The following is an 11107-nucleotide window of genomic DNA, read 5'->3' as shown; positions in this document are numbered from 1 at the left end:
ACCTTACCATGGTCCTATTACAAATAGCCCTTTTCGTAATTTACCAGTAGGACAACAACAGTTAACAGGTGGCAGACCTGGCTAATGGTATTCTGTTATTCCATAGTTTACATGTATCACATGATCACATTATTTTATTGTTATGTATTTATTATGCTAATAAATTATTTTAATCATATATAAGTTTCTAGTAGTTGTTGATTTATTGATAGAAGAAACATACTAAAAATAATAAAACAGAAAAAAGGATTTGAACATGTTGAAATGGCCATATTTTTAATGAATCCTTAAGAACTCAAGGTCTGTTGATTATACGAATCAGTCGCTAAAAGGAAATAAAGGAACAACAAAAATACTAAACTCCAAGAAAAATCTAAGTAAAAAAACATCGCAAATAGCCTGTCCAAAACAAAAGTTTATAGAAACGGACAAACTGATAAACAACTGACATATTCTTAACTTGGTACAGGACATAATTTAAAAAAATAGTTTCAGTTCCACCAGGTTTATGCTTTTTAATGTTTGTTATTGTCTTGATGTATTATTGTGTTTCATTTAGCTTGTTGAATTTGTTGCTTTGTTGCTTATAATTTTTTACCTCATTTGACAAGAGACAGTGCCCTTTTTTCAATTTTTGTATTGTATTTGTGGACTGAGACTCTCCTTGTTGGGGTATTTTAAAGTTTCTCAACATAACAGTTTTATTTCTTATTTTCCTCCTTCCATAGTAATAAACTCTAGACATGAAATAACTTTTATAGTTGGGTAAGGTTTAATGATTGCCAAATGATCCACTATCCAGCCAAAGAAAGTGAATATTACAGTATAGCCTTCATCATGAAAAAACTCTTTAATCGTACTGAAGCAACAGTAATATACCGCCATAGTCATACATCTAATTAAACAATAAAAACAAATCCGGATTACAAACCAAAACCAAACAATCAACTACAAGAGGAAAACAATAGAACAGCAAAACAACTGAACTACAACAAAAATAAACGCCAAGTTGAACATACATATAAGCTGTATAGTCAGAAATAACATTCAGAGACACAGTTGAAAGAGATTATTCAAAAGTTGAGACCAAGTTAAGGATAAACCTTGAATGAGAGTATAGAATATCAAAGTACACAAAATATCAGGACCCTATCATTTCTGTCAGCAGAACAAGTGTTCTCCATAGAAAAAAAGATCAATTTCAACGAGTGAATCAGCCATATAATACCAGTATTAAACTTCAGCTCACTTTATAGACATTAAGTTATAACACAAAGTTATAAGCTTTCGCCGAAAAATGAAGGGCTTGTTTTATGCATACATAAAAATTGATAGCATGTAGAAATTCCATTACATTTCATAAACAAAGTGTCCCCAGAGTGCTTTTCTGGATGCTTCAGCGAGGGCGCACAAATGAGTTCATAATTGTCAATGCCCAAATTTTGAAATGTCGACTTATGTGTAGAGTTGTATAACTGAATGCAAGCGTTTGCTTGGGCTACTAACTTTTATTATGGTTTATATCATTTTTAATTATTTGTTTTGTTTTGCAATTATCTTTAACGGTGGACATTCTCAGTCATACCTCCAGTGGATGAGAAGGTAAACATGCTTAAGTGGAAGGTTCTGAACTACAAACTAGAGTGGTAAACATGCATATTATATATAAAAACGTGAGCATCGGTAATTTCCTCCAAAATCACACGTTGGACTGTCGTCATCATTTTGTCCACTATAGCAAACAAAGTTTACCTTACATTTTCCGCCCGTGTTGTTTAACATATTACATATTATAGCATTTATAAAACAGTTCGTGACTGGGGTCAGCCTAAGATAACCGTTTATAACAAAAATCGCTGCAAAAGTGATAAAAATGAAGCTATTCTGGGTTTATCTTCATCATTTACGCTCAGAACCTTATATTAGAAAGCTAAGGATGTAAAAAAACAAAACAAACAGTTGAAGTGCCAAAATAACACACAAAAAGGATAAAATAGTCGAAGGCCAGCTGTGGGGACATCACAATAAAGCAACCAATTACATCACAATTAATTATGTCATAATGAAATTATCACAATTCGGAAGACTTATCCTTGGTACCTCATTTATAAAATATATAAAAATAAATACCTGGATATCAATGCATGTTAAGTTATGTTTTAAAATATCAAAATAAAATGAATTTGCGATATAGACAATATTCAAATTTAACTATTATGTGGAATGTCACTTACCAATTGAAGGTTCTTTAAGTAGAAGTTTCAGCTGAATATTTGGTTATTAATACCTGATTAATTTAATCACCAATAATATAAAGATTACAATTGAACCTAAGTGTATTGTTGTATGAATTGAAGTATGTAGGGAAACAATGTATAGTCTGATATATCATTTCGTGGATTTAGCAACAAAAATGCCTGTACGTTTCTGAAATTTGAATTAAGTACAAGGCATTAACACAAACTGATAACGTATACTTACATGACTTTATTGTACATCTATCTATTTGTTTTGGTTTTCATTAATCTCCTATTATTGATCTTCATGTAAATACTGATGAGAAGCTCAAGTGAAAGGTTCTTAACTCAAATATTGTCATTCAAATCTGAACATGCTTAGCTGATATATCACAAATGTGTGTCTATAGAATCTTTTAAGTTCGGAACAGTTAAATAAAATTAGAAATGTATAATGATATTTTTTTATTGAAGCTGTAACATTAATAATTACAGAACCAAATAATCTAAAGGTGATACAATTATTCAAGCGTTTTAAAGACAAAATGTTAATCATAAAGGCGCTTTAAATGTTAAAATCACGTAAACGTTTGACATTTCATAAATTCATCAAATATAATTAAAGCATTTGAAGGACGCAGACTGTTTATGATTACAAAATGGCGCAAAGTTGTTTTTACTCTATTGTAATATTACAATATATCAACTGTTCGTGTTTTCTTAATATAAATGATAATTGTTTTCAAGGGAAATAAGCATACCAGAAGAGGAGGAGAAACTTGGTAACTTGAACGTTATTTAATCTCTATATATAACTAGTTTTATTTTGTATGAAAATATGTAAACAAAATATGAATTGTAACCAGAGTTCATGTCTGGTTTTCATTTAAACTTTCTCTCGTTTTCTTCAAATACCATGTTCCATGTCTTTTGACCTCATATAGAGTCCTTATAATAGAAGACATTTACTTTAAAGTGTCAACACATACTATAGACAAACCATAGGCATAAAATCAAATCAAATAATTTTATTGGTGTAAATTCCTATACAGAAATGATACCAGCCGACATTTACAAAATACAAATACAAATACAAAAATGAACAAACAAACAGACAAAAACAAAAAAACCAAACCAAACATATTTTCTCAATGATAAGAGATACATATTTTATATTTACATTGCGTGGAGGTGTTATTCATACAAAATTATTAATTCAAGCCATTAACAATTAGCATTAATACTATAAAAGTTCTTAACAACATTATTTTTGCTTTAAATGAATGTTCAAATCATACATATCGCTTATTCCAGCTACACTTACAGTACTAATGTCTGTATCATTACTTTTCAGAATGAAACTAAACTTATCTTGTTCACACATATAGCAAAAGATGGAACTATATCACTTAAATTACAAAAGAGTACATTTCTATTAATTTCTAGCGCTTTACATTGAATGAGGCATATGTACAATATATATACTGCCTGGTACAAACTATAGTTTTATAGTATTGAAGAGGTTGCTGATGCCTGAGGCAATCTCAAAATGTCGAAAAGAATATCAATCCTACCAAAACCACATAATACCTACAGATTGAGAAATAAAATCCCACCAAAAGTCGATTAGTATAATAATGATAAACTATTCTACATGTTGATGACAGTTTATGAATGTTGTAGGACATTCAATTCTAGTGCTTGTTTCAAAACTTAAATGTAAACTCTTACTCGTGATTTTCGTGATCAAATCAAAATAATGATCGCTAAAGTCGCTAAATTTCATCTCCAAAATCGATTATCAAAGGTACCAGGCTTATAATTTACAATTTACTATATTGCATTGCGATCAACATGTTATTTTTTTTTACTAAAACTTTAGCATTTTTTTCATGTATCAACTGTTTTTGTTCAAACTGATCAAATTTATAGTTAAAACTCGAGCCGATTACATTTAATTGAGAATCTTTGAAAGCTAAAAATTTAGCCTTGAGTTTTGAATGTAAGATTTCAGAAGGCTAAAAATTTAGTTTATTGTATAAATTTAAAAGTACAAGATGACTTAGAACAGGGAAATACTAAAATATTAGTATGTATATTATTTATTTTCTTTTGTTATTGCAGGAAGAATTTGAAGGTAGCTGAGAATTGTCTTTTTTTTTCTAAGAAAAATTGAATTAAGCTGTAGTATTTAAAAGTTTGATGCAATTTCTCTAAACAAAAAGAAATTCATTAGATTTCAGGCAAAAAACATAGAATTTTAGCCAATTTGCAATGATTCAAAACAATCCATTTTGAGAACGAATATTGCAGAGTATCAAAATTTATTGCAGTCCGTTTTATGCTTTATGTTGTTCTGGAATTTCCACCGAAACTCAAGATTTTACCAATATATGAGGTTATGTTTTTGATTATCTTACTAAATACATGATACAAACCAACATCATGCTTTTACATCATAAGTCCGGTATCCACGAACTTATAAAACGTCGATTAATGTAACTGTTGGCATATCTAATAAATATTAGCAGATGTGGTTTGAGTGCCAATAAGGCAACTCGCAATCCATTAAACCTGCTTAATACTTTTTCTGAACATTATTGTTTAACGCATTAACGTATTTACAAGATCTGCGTGTCTTATAGGAATTTAGTTTTAATCATTCTTTCGGTAAGCAAAATCCTAACGTCGATGGCCAATGCAAACCATTTTCCTGCGTACAATTGTTTAATACCTCAAAGTATTAACTGAGTTAATTTCTACAAGGAAACGTATTCGAAAAACTTTTGTTTTACGTCAATACATGTAGTTCCATAATGATTTTCTGAAACATTGCAAACATCTTTGTGGTAATACATTTTTGTAACTTCTTACAAATGCCAGAACGGGCATAACATTCTTCATTTCTTTGAAAGTTTATATTGGAAAACCTATCTTTCGTCAATCATTAGATACGCCGTGTCATAAATGTAATATAATTATACATATTAACGTTATGTCCATTGAAATGGTACTTAGCCATTTTAATAATTTCCTGTAACAAAACTTTAAAAAAAAAAACTAAGGATTTTCTTATTCCAGGAATATATTACCTTAGCCGTATTTGGTATAATTCTCTATCATATAGCCTCCAGGCTATCTCGTGTTTAATTGGGAATTTGTGTCAACAAAGTAGCCACGTGCCTTTCTATTTAAAGAACTATTTAAAATAAAAACATCCGGGTGACCAACCCAGGTAGTATATAAGGACGAGCGCGCTCCCGCCTCATGCTTTTTGTACAAAAGGCCACGTGTACGTTAGTTGATACTTAACTGTGAAATTCATTATGGATAAAAAGTGTTCGAACTTAAGCGACATCAGTTCAGTAGAATCTGGTAATGATTTAGACCCTACAGTGCTCAAAATTTTTGATACTGACCAGGAAGAAGAGAGTTTTTCTGGCTTTGAGCATGGAGATCGTGCCAGTGTATCTGGTTTACTAATGCCTTATAATGTGGCGAAAAAAGGGTCTAATGATTCACGACGTGGTCGTGAGATCACAAAACAGAAGACTTCTGAGAAAGAAATAGTCGCTAAGGGACCTGGAAAAGGCCCTGGAAAGAATTTAAAAGGCAAAGCACCGTTGAAACGGAAAAAAGTAAGTGCTCCTAAAACTAAACCTAAAAAGAGTAAAGACAATACGTCAGAACTATCAGATATGTTGAAAACATTTTTTCAACAATTCAGTAATGTACAATTGCCTGCAGGTCAGGTTCCAGGCACTAGCCAGTCCGGAAATTTACCGGAAATTGATATGCAAGGTCAAGGTGACGATGACAATATTGAAGAACCTAGTGAGGGGTACGCATATTCAATGCATGATATTTTCTCAAGCACTGACCCAAATGAAAACCAAATTATCAATGCTGATTCGGCAGGCATTGAACTGCCAAGGATATTTGAAGATCAGACAAAATTTTCAGACCCCGTCACAGAAAGTTTGGCAGAGTTTGTTAACAATGCATGTACTCGCAAGGCTGACATAAGTAAATTTCTAGAGGGCAAGCAGGTCCCCAGTAATTGCAAATCATTAATTCCTCCGACTATTAACACGGAGATATGGAATTGTCTATATTCTAACATTCAGCAGCGAGACAGGTCTTTACAGGAAGCGCAGAAAGTCCTGGGGCTAAGCATTGTACCTATGATTGAAATGGCAGAAATTTTGAAGGGCAACCAGATTGATATTTCAAAGTTTAAACAGCTCTTAACGCAAAGCATTGCGTTGGCAAGTAATGCATTTTTTTAGATTAACATTAAACGGAGGTACTTCATTAGACCCTATGTATCTAAAAAGTTCCAACAGTTGTGTTCTGCTTCATATCCTATAGAGGAGCACTTATTTCCTAATGACGTTGGGAAGAGAATGAAGGAAATCAATGAAGCCTCTCAAATTAACCGTCAGGTTTGCTCCAATTATAATGGTTCAAAAAACTTCAGAAGACCTTGGGGACGAGGTGGCCAGAGCAGTCAGCCCCAGGGTCCATACAGAGGCCAATCATGGAGATCCAACAGAGGCAGAGGCCGAGGCTACAGAGCCAGGGGCTCCTACAGAGGAAAGTTTTAGAATCTAAAGTAAGTTTTGATAATGTTAATATACCATTTCAAGCGGGTTCTTTAACAAAGAAACTTCAAAATTGGCAATTGCTCACTGAAGACGAATGGATTTTAAATGCCATTAAAGGTTATAAAATTGAATTTTTTAAGACTCCATTACAGTTTTCATCACCAAAGGTGATAGATTTTGGTCAAGATAGAAATGATAGCGTTGATCAGGAAGTTTCAGAACTTTTAAGGTTAGGTGCAATATCTCAATGCGAACATGAACAGGGTGAATTTATTTCCAATATTTTTCTTGTTACGAAAAAAGGGGGAAAGTTCAGACTTGTTGTTAATCTAAAAAAGTTAAACGAGTTTATTGAATACAACCATTTTAAAATGGAAAATATTGAAACAGTGTTGAAATCTATTAAAAGAAATATCTTTTTTGTGAGTTTTGATCTTCAAAATGCATATTTTTCTCTTGCAATACACCCTTCAAACAGGAAATACCTAATATTTGAATGGAATGAAAAGTTGTATAAATTCAATTGTTTATGTTTTGGTCTTTCGTGTGCGCCTAGAGTATTTACAAAACTTATGAAGGTTATTTTTGCACACATTCGTAGACTAGGCATTTCAGCTTTTTATTATATTGACGACTCACTGCTTGAAGCAGATTGTGTTGAGAAATGTTTGAATCAGTCACAAATCATTACAAGCATGATGTCTGATTTAGGTTTTTATATAAATTATGAAAAATCCAATATAATTCCATCAACTAGGGTGATTTATTTAGGTCACTTGATTGATTCAGTGGAATTTAAAGTATATTTACCTGATGAAAAAATTGAAAACATACTAAAGGCTTGCTTAGATGTTGTATTAGCTACTTCATGCGGTAAGCTTACAATCAGAAATGTTGCTCATCTAATTGGTCTATTTACATCTGCCAGAAATGCGGTGAGACTGAGTGCTTTTTTTTTAGATTTTTGAATAGAGATAAAGTTGATGCTCTTTTGAAAAATAATGATAATTTTGATTCAAAAATGTCATTGTCTCATGAAGCACAAACAGAAATTAAATGGTGGCAGGAAAATATTAACATAAAAAATGGAAAAGACATAAGACCATCTAAAGTCAGTTGTTATTTAGAAACAGATGCTTCAAAATCTGGTTGGAGTGCCACTTTTGAAGGTGTTGAAACAGGAGGTAGATGGATACAACAAGAGTCTTGTCTGCATATCAATATTTTAGAAATCAAAGCAGTTTATTTTGCTCTTTTGAGTTTATGCAAAGATCTACATGACACTCATTTGTGTATCAAAAGTGATAATAGTTCAGCTGTTGCATATATCAATACTCAAGGTGGTTCAATTCTGTCCTTGTTTAACATATCAAAGTTAATATGGCTCTGGTGCGAGGAGAGAAATATATATATCACAGCAGTTCATGTTCTTGGTAAGCTTAATATCACAGCTGATTATATGTCTAGACATTTCAGTGATTCCACAGAGTGGAAGCTCCATGAAAAAGTTTTTGCAAAAATTTGTCATTTATATTATGAACCAGACATTGATCTATTTGCTACAAGACTTAATAAACAAGTTTTAAGTTATGTGTCTTGGTTTCCAGAACCAGATGCAGTGGCATCGGATGCTTTCAGTATTAGTTGGTCAGATTTTAATCCATACATTTTTCCACCTTTCAGCATGATAAGCCGGGTGCTACAGAAAATCCAAGACGATCAGGTTAGAACAGCTATTCGTATTGTACCAATGTGGGCAACACAACCATGGTTCCCTCATTTACTAGATTTATTAATTTCTGTACCCAAAATGTTGCCAAACATTCAAAATTTATTACGACTAGTTCACAACAACCAATTACATACAATAAACAAGAATCTCTTTCTAGTCGTCTGTACTGTATCAGGAATCACCTCAAAAAGAAGGGGCTTTCAGAACACGTTATTAAACTCATATGTAAATCTTGGAGAAATTCAACATCAAAGCAATATGATCTTGTTTGGAACAAGTGGATTATTTGGTGTAATAAATGGAAAATCAATCCCTGTTACCCATCTGAAAGTCAAATTTTAGGTTACTTATCTGATCTTGTTTACAGTGGCAAATCTTACAGTGTAATCAATACTCATAAATCTGCCATAAGTCAGACTTTGTCTTTATGTGACAATGAAATGATATCATGTAGTACAGTTATTTCTCGATTCATGAAAGGTATATATGTTGATAATCCACCAAAGCCTAAATACACATTCACATGGGATGTAAGCATTGTTCTGAGATTTTTGAAAACATTCTGGCCATTAGAAGTACTGTCTTTAAAAAATCTTACATTAAAACTAGTGGCACTTCTTGCTTTATCTACAGCTCAGAGAGTTCAAACTCTCAATTGTCTAAAATTGAGCTTATTGGCCAATTTTGGTGACTACGTTGTCTTCACCATTGATGAATTAACGAAAACATCAAAACCTGGTAAGAAATTACAAAAAATCAGGATAGATAAATTTAGTGATAAGGCTTTGTGTGTTATTAATACACTTGTATTTTACTTAAAAACAACCTCAAAGATAAGAAAAACTGAAAGATTATTAATTTCTTTTAAAACTTATAAAGAAGTTTCTACTTCTACTATAGCCAGATGGCTTAAGGAAGTTTTGAAACTTTCAGGAATAAATATTGGTATATTATCAGCCCATTCCTACAGAGGGGCGTCTACTTCATGTGCATTTTCATCGGGTGTTTCTTTGAAGGATATATTAACAACCGCAAATTGGACTAATGCAAAAACATTCTACAAGTTTTACAATAGAGATCTGCAGTGTTCATTTTCTAATGATGTTTTGTCAACCATGGATTAATATTTTATATTTGCAGTGAACAGAGTGACATTGGCGTTGGATGAACATTGATTTATGTGATGAGTTCGTTGGATGAACATTGATTTATATGTGACGAGTTCGTGGGATGGACTATTCCGATTGATGAGAAAGAGACTTTATTTAGTGCTATGATAGAGCAGTGCAGTATATATTTGAACTTTAATACATTTATTGTTTTCTGGTGGGATAATGTAATTTGGGATGATTACTTTATTAAAGGTTATTGATGGTATTATGTTTTATTCAAGGCCTTTTGTAATACGATTTGTTGGGCTTTAAAGATTCCCAATTAAACACGAGATAGCCTGGAGGCTATATGATGGGGAATATAAACCTCATCCAAGCATCCAAGGGATGTAATGGATGAGGATTATTCTCTGAATAAGCCGTAAGGCTTCGAGGGTTTAATTTCCCTCCCTAGTAATGTTGACCCTCCCTTATTCAACAAATCTTTACTTTAAATAAGCATGAGGCGGGAGCGCGCTCGTCCTTATATACTACCTGGGTTGGTCACCCGGATGTTTTTATTTTAAATAGTTCTTTAAATAGAAAGGCACGTGGCTACTTTGTTGACACAAATTCCCAATTAAACCCTCGAAGCCTTACGGCTTATTCAGAGAATAATCCTCATCCATTACATCCCTTGGATGCTTGGATGAGGTTTATATTTTTTGGAATTTTAGTCCTGAATGCTCTACATCTTTGTAATTGTTTTGACTATTTTGACCTGAACGTCATTGATGAGTCTTATGTAGACGAAACACGCGTCTGACGTATTGAATTATAATCCTGGTACCTTTGATAACTATAAGGAACTCACCCACACTTGCCACATTTGAACAGGAATTTTCCTTGATCCTTGGTTTGTATAATCACTTTGTATTCACTGAAATGACCAACGTCTTTAATTATGTAAGAATAAATATAGTTTATTTGATATTATCAACATTGAACAAGTACTCAATAACTAGTCAAAACATTAGACCACATACAAAAACAAAGGTATTAAGATAAACCTGTGACACTTACCACGTCGGTGATTTTTTGAGTTAAAAACTTTGAGAACCTCAAACCCGAAAATTGATGAAAGCCTTGCATTAGGAATTCTTATTCCTTATATGTCCGTTGGTGTCACATGTAGCGCATAATTGATTACCATTTGAGAGTACCATCGTTCACCATAGTTTTTAATGGGGTTCGTCGTCACATCGTTCTGTTTTGTGTGTGTGTTAATTTTGCCATGGCATTGTCATTATATCATAACTTGTTTTCCAAATACGTAGGTCATCAGCAAATTACAGGTCGTTTTTTCCCGCAACTTATGTTTCTACCAAGTATTATAAACGTACCATATTTTTATTCATATTGAACTATTTTTGTATTTCT

General features: G+C 32.5%; 1 long non-coding RNA gene across 1 annotated transcript; it reads left to right on the top strand.

The window, feature by feature from the left end:
• Positions 1 to 5945: 5945 nt before the first annotated feature.
• On the top strand, positions 5946 to 9730 carry LOC134719391 (uncharacterized). The gene is made up of 3 exons (XR_010107571.1): positions 5946 to 6852; positions 8528 to 8567; positions 9717 to 9730. It is a non-coding gene; the product is annotated as an uncharacterized LOC134719391 (long non-coding RNA).
• Positions 9731 to 11107: the final 1377 nt, after the last annotated feature.

This window comes from Mytilus trossulus, chromosome 5, assembly GCF_036588685.1.
Source record: "Mytilus trossulus isolate FHL-02 chromosome 5, PNRI_Mtr1.1.1.hap1, whole genome shotgun sequence".
NCBI lineage: Eukaryota > Metazoa > Mollusca > Bivalvia > Mytilida > Mytilidae > Mytilus > Mytilus trossulus.
Note: the sequence above shows the minus strand (reverse complement) of the source record. Positions and strands in the feature narration are given on the sequence as shown.